Here is an 11,138-nt window from a genome sequence, read left to right as displayed (position 1 = left end):
TTCAAAGCGAGCAATGGCAACGTTGTGCAGAAAAAACATTTTTATCTCTAGCGCGTGAGTCTCTGTATCGGAAATTCTAAAGATATGCTCCTTTTAAAACTGTTTTGCGATATTGCTGTTGCACTGGATCTTATGGTTTAAGTGCGAGGAACAGGATATTTAATAACGAAAGGTAACACACAAAATGTTAAAAAACGCCCCTTTGGACGTAATTTAAAATCTGAAACATTTCAGATTTTTTTTTTTTTTTTGCCTTGTTGTTGTTTTTTAAATACGCATATTTTTGTACGAACTGAGAAGCTTATTTTAAACTTCTGAAACTGTTTTTTTTTTTTTTTTTTTTTTTTGGATTAGTTCTTTGGTTCGTGTAACACGACCTCGCATAGCACGCTATTATTTAGAAACCTAACTACCGTCAGCGAGTCAGTTAAGCGACTTCCCTCGGAACACCTATGTAAAGTCACTTCACAGTCACTGAAACTCTTATTAAGGGCGAAGCTAGGTACGGTAGAAGTTCATTGCCTTGTAATTCCCATAAAGAGAAATCTTTGAACGCAAAACGGGGATAATCTCAGTTATCAAATCAGATATCAAAAGTCAGAACGAAATAAGTAACAGAAAAGTTGATATCTCGATGTTAAAATCGCGATCATCGAACTGGTGGGAAGCGTGTGATCATAAACTGGAATCTTCGAGGTTTCTCAGTGAAATTAGCAAACTGAAGATGAATTGATTTTACAGACTGAAGTTTCAGGCATTTCTTTCTTTGCCTTTTTTTTAACAAAATTCATAATAGTTCTGTTTCTTACACAGAAATAAGCATTTTTAATCATTTGTTGAATTTTAGAATTCGGAATTTAATGGAGTTCGATTCCGGTGAGCATAATTCACAAGTGCACATCACTATCCCCACCGAGGAAGGGCTTTCAGTAATGGACGAATGCAGAGCTTAAATTGCGCCGGAGCCCACCAGAATCCGGCTCCGGTACTTCTTAGTTTTTCAGATAAATCATAATTGTACTTCTTAATTTTTCAGATAAATCATAGTTGTACTTCTTAATTTTTCAGATAAATCATAATTGTACTTCTTAATTTTTCAGATAAATCATAATTGTACTTCTTAATTTTTCAGATAAATCATAGTTGTACTTCTTAATTTTTCAGATAAATCATAATTGTACTTCTTAATTTTTCAGATAAATCATAATTGTACTTCTTAATTTTTCAGATAAATCATAATTGTAGGCGGAGCACATCGGAACCCTAAATAAGAAGGCTCCGGCACCTCTTTTATGTAACTGAACAACAATTTCAGTAGAAATTTGGTCTCGAAAATTTTATTTTTTGCAATAAAAAAATATTAAAAAATCTGATGTGTACACCACATGACTTCCTTGTATTGGAATATTAAATTATACGCATTTTTTCTTGCATTTCATTTAAACTTATTGGATTGAATTAAATCTACTTCGCCGACAGCGCATAAACCACAATAGAATAAATGCATTCTTTAAAATTCTCTCTAGTACTTGTTTACGATAGCGACACTCTGGCGCTAGATTCACTTAACAGTATTAATAATTATATAACAGTTAACTTATAAAATAATTATATAACGGAAACTAAGTTAACTGTTATATAATCCAATAATTATATAACAGTTAACTTATATATTTCGTTCATATTATAACTCATACTGCACAAAATTTATATCATTTAAAGAATAGAATTATCTAATCGTTGCCACATGTTCTATTCAAATACTATAATAGAGCTAGAATGATGTATAAAAGAAATTAAGCAAACAAAACAAAATAGAAACAGATTTTCACAGACGATTGAGTATTTCTCATTTAATTAATTCAGTTCTCACTTCGCGAGAAGGCAAAAATGTATAAGAACTCAAAATATCTATATTAAAAATTACGAAGTAAATCTTAAACGCTTATTTCCTCGAAAAAATTCCAGAACGGATTAAGCATGATTTAAATAATAAATGAAGGCGTTATCTTTTTGTTGCGAAGCTAAGTTTCTCTAGATTGGCAACAAATCCACTAGTCTCCTGTTTCAAATGTAAACATCAATGGCCGCCATCAAAAAAGGCTTAGCGGCAATTAAACAACTTTAAAATTGCTGATAATTCTAAAAATATTGCACACAGATTTACTAAAGGCATAAAATGCTTAACCGGAAGATAAAAACAACATAATTCAATCATTTTTAAAGCAAAAAATGTACAATTTACCAACATATAAGAGTAAAGAAACTGAGATCACTGAGCCGGGTAACAGAGTGGATATATATATAAATATATTTATATACGTTTGGTGCAGCCGATTGCAACCAAAATACGAGGTGCACGTCTACATGTTATAGCAGTCCTATATACAAAATTTCAACGTTCTGAGGCTACTCGTTTTTGAGTTATGCGAGATACGTACGTACGCACGTACATACATACGTTCGTACAGACGCCACGAAAATTTCTCTTCAGAATTAATTTTAAAGCAGTTTTATAATTTTTTTGAAGGAAAAGAGTATTTTATTCTGTCCTTATGTACAGATATCACGCAAAGACATCGTTAAATTGCATTCGATAGCGGTCAAAATGGATATTTTCGTTGAAATATGCTGCCTGAAACTTTTCGCGATTACAATACTTCCTTTTTACTTCGTACAAGGAAGTAAAAACGCTTATTAAATTTTAGTTTATCTCTTTACATTTTATTGAATTTTAATTATTTAATTACTTAAATCTTTAATTATTTAAATAAATAATAATTAATTGGTTTTTATTTAATTAAATATTCGATAAATATTAATTATTAATATTGATTAAAATTAATAATTTCTTTGATGATAATTAACTATTTAGTTTTTAAATTATTAATGATTTTAATAGTCATTTTATTTATTTATTTACTTTTGTTCCTCTTTGCTGACGGTTTTCCATAGGGCTCGGGTACTTCTAATTTTAGAAATTAAGCCCTGGACCAATGAGATTCTATTGCTCTTGTGACGGTGAATTTTCGAAATTGTGGATAAGGAACATGAAAAATGAGGAATGGCCTCGCCGGGACTCGAACCTCAGACCTCTCGAATACGCACCGAGTGTGCTGGCCATTACACCAAGAAGACATGTTAAGAAGGCGGGAGAAATATCTTATAAGCTAAATATTTTTATCTGAGTTGACCAAATAGTATTAATTTTTCTATATATCACTAAAAAATTGTAATATCTAATTTTCTATACTCACTTCATATCAGCATTTCCTATATTCTTATTTAAATGTATTTTTTGCAGAAAACGCATTTCTGCGTTTGGAAATATACCAAACATGATAAAATAAAGATCTTGCGCAAGTTCCCTGTGCTTAGCTGCAAAATCATTCAAGTTACACAAGCTTTTACAGCAGTTCTTTTGATTTTTTCTGCCAGTGTATACGTCAAACATTTTATATTCTATTCTATTCATATGTGAATTTATGATATGATGTCAGCAGTGATGACAAAGGGCATTGCTGGATTTCGTATTGCATGCAGTTTGTATTTCATACGTTCTTTTATACGTAATTTTATTTACTTAATGCCGTTTGGCAACTAATAATTATTAGTCCACAGGCCAATTTTCCCTGAAAGACTATTAATTTCGTTTTGGCGTTTTGCATCGAAAACTTCTGTATCACTTTTCAAATTGTTGCCACCATATATTATCGCCCTGTCTTATATTTAAAGAAATTAAATAATGAAGAATCTGCATAAATGTATGTATGTTTCTCGCATTGTGATAAAACAACGGTACTTAGAGCCATCAAAATTTGAATAATGTGATCAATCTCTCATAGAATATGGGAAGTCCTAATTTGAATTCGAAATTTGTTTTATTATCGATTTAATATTTTGTAACACTTCAGCGAATTTTTGATTAAAAAACTAAACGATTTCAAACCGAACAATGCAACACACTACGAAAACAAAAACATTTTTATCTCCAACGCGCAAGAATGTGTATCGGAAATTCTAAAGATAGATTCACTTTAAAATTAATTTGCGATATTGCTGTTGAATTGAATTTTATAGTTTGAGTACGTAGAATAAGGTATAAAATAAACAAAAAACAAATAAAGGTATAAGGTATTTCTCCCGCCTTCTTGGCATGCCTTCGTGGTGTGGTGGTCTGCACGCCCAGCGCGTAATTGAGAAGTCCGCAGTTCGATTCCCGGCGAAGGCGTTGCATATTTTTCATCTTTCCTGCTTCCAAAAAATACCTAATGTCTCTACGAAGGTAACACACAAAACGTTGAAAAAATGCCCCTTTGGAAGTAATTTAAAATCTGAAACCTTTGAGATTTTTTTAAAATTTTTTATTGTTAGTTTTGTTTCTTGGAAGTGGCAACAAAACAATTTATAGCATTCCAAAGTACGTGTCTGTAGTAAGTAGGCTTATTAAAAAAGAATGTTTTGTTATTTACATGAGTGCTGTATTTAACAAAGACAGAGACTTCTCTTCAGAAATAATGTATACTGTAGAATATGTTTATTAGTCTCTGTAGGATATGAGTATTAGAGTATTGCCACAGCGGTACACAAAGAAACAAAGTATTTTTATCTATTAAATTAAAAAATCACGTGAAGAAAAAGAAAAATTTATTGTAATTTCCTGTCTTCGAACTCTCACTGAAGATTTAAAAAATAACACACTTGTTATCTTTTGGCTAAACCGACAAAAAAAAAAAAAAAAAAAAAAAAAAAAAAATCTGAAATGTTTCAGATTTTAAATTACGTCCAAAGGGGCGTTTTTTAACATTTTGTGTGTTACCTTTCGTTATTAAATATCATGTTCCTCGCACTGAAACCATAAGATCCAGTGCAACAGCAATATCGCAAAATAGTTTTAAAACGAGCATATCTTTAGAATTTCCGATACAGAGACTCACGCGCTGGAGATAAAAATGTTTTTTCTGCACAACGTTGCCATTGCTCGCTTTGAAATCCTTGAGTTTGTTAATCAAAAATTCGTCAAAGTTTTAAAAAATAGGAAATCGATCATAAAACAAATTTCAAATTTCAAATTTGGTCTTCCACATGCTCATATTCGTTGGAGGATTACGTTATTCAAAATTCGATGACTCTATGTACCGTTATTTTATGACAATGTGAGAAATATACATACATTTACGCAGATTTTCATTATTTAATTTCTTCAAATATAATGCAGGACTCTAACATTTTATGGCAACAGTTTGAAAAGTGAACCGACATTTATCCGTCCGACGCAAAATGCCAAAACGAAAGTAATAGTCCTTCGGGACTAAGTCCCTTTGGACTAAAAAAAAAATTAAAGGCATTTCAAATAAAGCTATTAAATTTTTATTTCCTTTTTGCACAACCTATTTCTGTAAACAAGTATTTTCCTCCATGTTATATTTGATAAATAAATACAGAACAAAATTAAAAGTGGATTCTAATTTACGGTTAAAACTAAGTGAAATAAGACCAAACGTAAGAAAATTGATCTCTCTTAAACAGGCCTAAATTTAACACTAAATTTTAGAATTGAAGTATTGTAACTTAAATTTTGATAATTTTGGTTAAAGTGCAGAAGCGCCCACTTATTTGTTTGGCTCTTTTTACAAGAGTAAGAAGAACTGAATTTTTGTCAATTTTCTTTGACCTTTTTAAGTGAAAATAGGTCGATGTGTAAATGGATAAAGTCAAAAGATTGCACAATGCCATTTTTTTGCAATTCTGGAAATTTTTTTAAGTGAAAATAGGTCAATGTGTACATGGATACCAAATATGTGCAATCCTTAAAAACCCTCCAAGCAGTGAGTGATTCTGCACTTTCTTCATTAAAATGGTAGCCAATTTTTAATCTAATACTTTTATGTATGCATATTTAATATAAATAGCCAATAAGTTGCGCAAATGGCAGTATATTTAATATTTCCATCGAGAAATTTAAACATAATCATTGCAAAAGCTATGCTGGTTCTAAAGTTTTTCAGCTTTTACTTTCTTGTACGAAGTAAAAAGGAATTATTGTAATCGCGAAATGTTTCAGGCAGCATATTTCAACGAAAATATCCATTTTGACCGCTATCGAATGAAATTTAACGATATTTTTGCTTGATAACTGTACGTAAGGACAGAATAAAAGATTCTTTTCCTCCAAAAAAATTATAAAACTGCTTTAAAATGAATTCTGAAGAGAATTTTTCGTGGCGTCTGTACGAACGTATGTACGTACGTACGTATCTCGCATAACTCAAAAACGAGTAGCCTCAGAACGTTCAAATTTTGTATATAGGACTGCTATAACATGTAGATGTGCACCTCGTATTTTGGTTGCAATAGGCCGCATCAAACGTATATAAATATATTTTTATATAAATCCACTCTGTTACCCGGCTCAGTGATCTCAGTTTCTTTACTCTTATATATTTGTAAATTGTACACTTTTTGCTTTAAAAATGATTGAATTATGTTGTTCTTATCTTCCGGTTAAGGTTTTTATGCCTTTAGTAAATCTGCATGCAATATATTTAGAATTATCAACAATTTTAAAGCTGTTTAAGTGCCGCTAAGCCTAATAATTTTTTTGATGGCGGCCATTGCTTATTTACATTTGAATCAGCAGAGTAGTGGATTTGTTGCCAATCTAGAGAAACGTAGCTTCGCAGCAAAAAACGCCTTCATTTATTATTGCGAATGAAATCATGCTTAATCCTTTATGGGAATTTTTCGGGAAAATAAGTGTTTAAGATTTACTTCGTAATTTTTAATACAGTTATTTTGAGTTTTTATGTATTTTTGCCTTGCCGCGAAGTGAGAACTGAATTAATTGAAGGAGAAATACTCAACCGTCTGTGAAAAACTGCTTCTTTTTTGTCTTGTTTGATTAATTTCTTTTATACATCGTTCTAGCTTTATTATATAGTATTTGAATAGAACATGTGGCAACGATTAGATAATTCTTTAAATGATATAAATTTTGAACATTCTGATTTATAATATGAACGAAACATAATATTGGTAAGTGAACCTAGCGCCAGAGTGTGGCTATGGTAAACAAATAGAGTGAATTTTAAAGAATGCACTTATTCTATTGTGGTTTATGCGCTGTCGGCAAAGTAGATTTAATTCAATACAATTAGTTTAAATGAAATGCAAGAAAAAATGCGTATAAGTTAATATTCCGTACAAGGAAGTCATGTGGTGTACACATCAGATTTTTGATTAGATGGTATACATGTTAGTCAAAAGGTTGAAAACTGCTGCGTAGAATATGTTTAGTTTCTGTGATGCACTGGTAGCCTACGAGTTTATTTTGACTCAGAAGTGAACAGGCATTGTGTCCCCATTCGATTGAAACAAATCCCGCCAATTCCTAAATCGGCCATTGAACTCTATTTGGTTCTTATTTGTGCTTCTGTTATTTAAATATGAACTTTAAACCTCATAATGCTGCCCTCTAAATAATTATTCAAAAACTCTTTTGCAATTAAACTGCATTTAATTCTAAATTCTTTCTACACGAATAAATACAAAAGTAACACTGTGATAAAACGAAAGTAAAGCGCAGTATAGTTTTAACGGAGAAGTGTTGTTTTTCACTGTTCAGAGTTCAGAATGTGTCTTTAAAGTCAAAGATCACAAGATATTGTGAAATAGATTCGATTATTAACGGAACGTAAACAAGGCTTGAAAAGGAGTCTATGGATGATTATGCAGAACAGAAACCAATCATAATTTCGCGTTTGCTTATACAGAAAAAGAGCAACAGAATGCAAACGGTCCGGATCAATAAGTAATTACTAAGTATTACTGGCCCAAATTGCCAGTAATTATTAAACAGTCTTTGAAATTTTCTATTCATAAAGAGTAATAATAGATTTTTAAAACACATTTAGGTACTTTTCCGTTTCGCCGGCGCAAATCTCGCGAAGCAGTGGCGACAGCATACAGTATACACATAAAAAATGTTAACAAATGTTAGTTCTAAGAATTTTTTATTTTGAAGACATAAACATTTTAACATGGTTTAAAATTTTGTAAAAGGCCAGTAAATAAAGACAATAAATTTGTAAAAAGACATTATTTTAAAATTTATGCTTTCATGGTTCAACAGCCTGATTCGCTGGTTCCTATCACGTGACCCCAAGCGATCTCATCTCATGTAAACTACTCTACAAAAAATTAATTAATTCTCTCAGTAATTATCTACAATAATTTCAAGTTAAATCTTAATTTGGAATACATGTTTAAATGCAATAAGTATTTCAATTCGTGCGTATAACTTACTCAGAAATTATATAAAACCGCAATGCTTTACTTCGCTAGTGGATTATCATTAGAATGAATGAATTTAACCCTTGACTTTGCCTTTTCTATATTTTCGCCTTCGGGTGAGCGGTGTGATTCCATCCGAATTGACTTAATTACCGCGAATGGTTTTAGGTCATAAAATTTAACTATCTAGTTAAACATTCTATGTAATTGTAAGCCAGTATTGAAAGAAACAATCCATCTGATAAGAAATGGCTGCGATTTGTTTTGAAAATGAAGCGTAAAAGGTTACCAGCGAAGATATTCCGTTTGGCGTCAGTTGTACCATTTTTGGCGACTTTATGGTTTGCGGCGGCAAAACGGAAAAGTACCCACATTTACAATTACGCCCAAAGGTGCTTTTTTTAACGTTTTGTGTGTTACTTTTATTTATTTAGGATTTCCGTTACACAATTTCGCGCTCTAGAGATAAAAATAGCTTTTTTTTTTTCGGACAATGTTGCCATTCCTCGCTTTGAAATCGTTGAATTCTGACTCTGTTTGTATACTAAGACTTGAGAATAACTCCGTTAGTCTTTCTAGAGCTCGTGATATTGCCAAAGAATACGAGACTCATACATAGTACGCTGAACACAGAATTTATCTCACAAACTGCTGCTACAATATATGTATGAAGCGATAAGACTAAAGAAGAAAAATACGTGATATCGATATTGTAATTTTTAGAATGTAAAAAATGAATTTAAGAACATTAAACACATGTGAATTTACTGAACCAATTTTATTTATTGAGAAACAGGGAGAAAAAAAAATTTTTTTGAACCAAATTATAATTTTTTATGATTATTTAGATTTTAGAGTCGAATTTTTCGTGTATATCTTGCCAAAAAGTACTACATAGTAGTAAACATTGTTGCGTTACACGGGTTCGTGGATTTGGAGTGATTGACGGCAACACTTGATGAAGAATCAAAACGCAATTTTTTCATCAGTATTACAGAGGACGGTTCCAAAGGCGCGTTTACAGTCTTCGAAAAACTCGGCAAACACGCTGAAACAACCACCCGAAACACAGTCTTCAGGCTACAGTGGTGAAAACAGCTTCATGCAAAGCACTAAAGTACAGCTCCCGACGCGGTCGATCGCTCTCAAACTAATCTCTGAACTCAAAATACTACTATTGAATTCAACAGGTACTCAAGGTACTCTTCACGATACACTGCTCAAGATTCTCTCTACTCCGCGTACAAGCAGGCTATATATAGCTTTTGACATACCCTCGAGAACATTCTCGAAAAACCGGTAAGAATTGGTTCTAGAATATTCTCTCTCCGACTATGGCATATTGTCAATTTTGTCGCCAAATGGGCGATTTCGAGCCAAATCTGGTAACACTGCCTTTCTTTCCAACTTTCTGGCAACCCTAATCCAGCTTTGCGGGAAAGCTATCTTAGTGCAAGCGGGCATTTCGTAACAATATAGAAATTTAAATATTAGTTAACTAAGATATTACGTTTACTATAAGTCCCTTCTTTTTGGTAGTTTTCGCACGAAGTATATGCACAAAGCCTTATTTATATACCATGATATTGAAATATATTCTGTGTTTTGTAATTAGATTATATATCCTTTATTTTACATTCCAAAATGTTAAGTAAAATGCCAACATTGCCTTGGTAATTCGTAAATTGCTGAGAATAAATACTTCATTCAGCGGGAATATTAGTTTATAAAATCCAAGAACCTTAACGCATACATTTTTAACTATCATGTAATTGAAGAGCAAAGTTTAAAGCAACATCGATGTAAATGGAATTGAATTAATCATTCCGAAATTAACGTAAACAAGAAAAGAAAATGTAAATGGTGTGTATCTTTGATTAAATATATTACAAAACTAATTTGAAATGAGACAATTGTCTTTGAATTTAATCGTATTCCAAGCACAAGAGCTTTAATCAAACGATTCGAACCGTCGTTGTTTCTACGAGTGAAAGCTTTTAGTTATTTCCACATCTCATGTTATACGCATTAAGAAAACTTTCAGAAAAAAGAAGAAAAAATCTAAAAATCTTTCGATTTTATATTACGCCCGATGATTTTCGGACTTAAACCATAAAATTCAATTCAGCAGCAGTATTACAAAATATTTAAAAAAGCATATCTTTCGAATTTACGATACACAATCTCGCGCGCTGGAGATAATGTTTTTTCCCCGAACATTGTTGCCATTGCTCGCTTTGAAATCGTTGAGTTTCTTAATCAAAAATTCATTAAAGTTGTATTAAATGTGACATAAATGGTATACCAAATTCCAAATTAGGGCTTCTGCATGCCCATATTCGGTGGGGGTTTACGTTATTCAAAATTCGATGGCTCTAGATACCGTTGTTTTATCACAATATGAGAAACACACATACATTTATGCAGAATCTTCATTGCTTAATTTCTTTAAATATAACAGAGGGCGATAATATTCGGATGTAACAATTTGAAAAGTAAAACCGATATTTTTGAACTCAAAATGCCAAAATTAAATGAGTAACCCTTTTGGGCTAATGCCCTTGGGCTAAAAATGGATAGCAGACAGGCTTTTCAGAGGGTAAGTGTAAGCAAGTTCATTGGGTAAATTCTTCTTTAAAAGTGTTATTTCAGTTGAGGCAGTTGCGTTCTAATTTGCTTTAATTCAAATACTGGACGCATGAAGATCTGACATGAATTTTGAGTGAAACTTTTGCTATTCTTACGTATCATTTAATGCGTTACCATCTCTATCTACATATAATAAAAGAAAGAGTCTGTCTGTGTGTGTGTCTTTCGTTCGCGCTGCGCGTAAGTTAATAGACCCA

Source organism: Stegodyphus dumicola, chromosome 3, assembly GCF_044657685.1.
Source record: "Stegodyphus dumicola isolate Sdum_Otavi_A_Nest chromosome 3, ASM4465768v1".
Classification (NCBI taxonomy): Eukaryota; Metazoa; Arthropoda; class Arachnida; order Araneae; family Eresidae; genus Stegodyphus; species Stegodyphus dumicola.
This window is presented reverse-complemented; position numbering follows the sequence as displayed.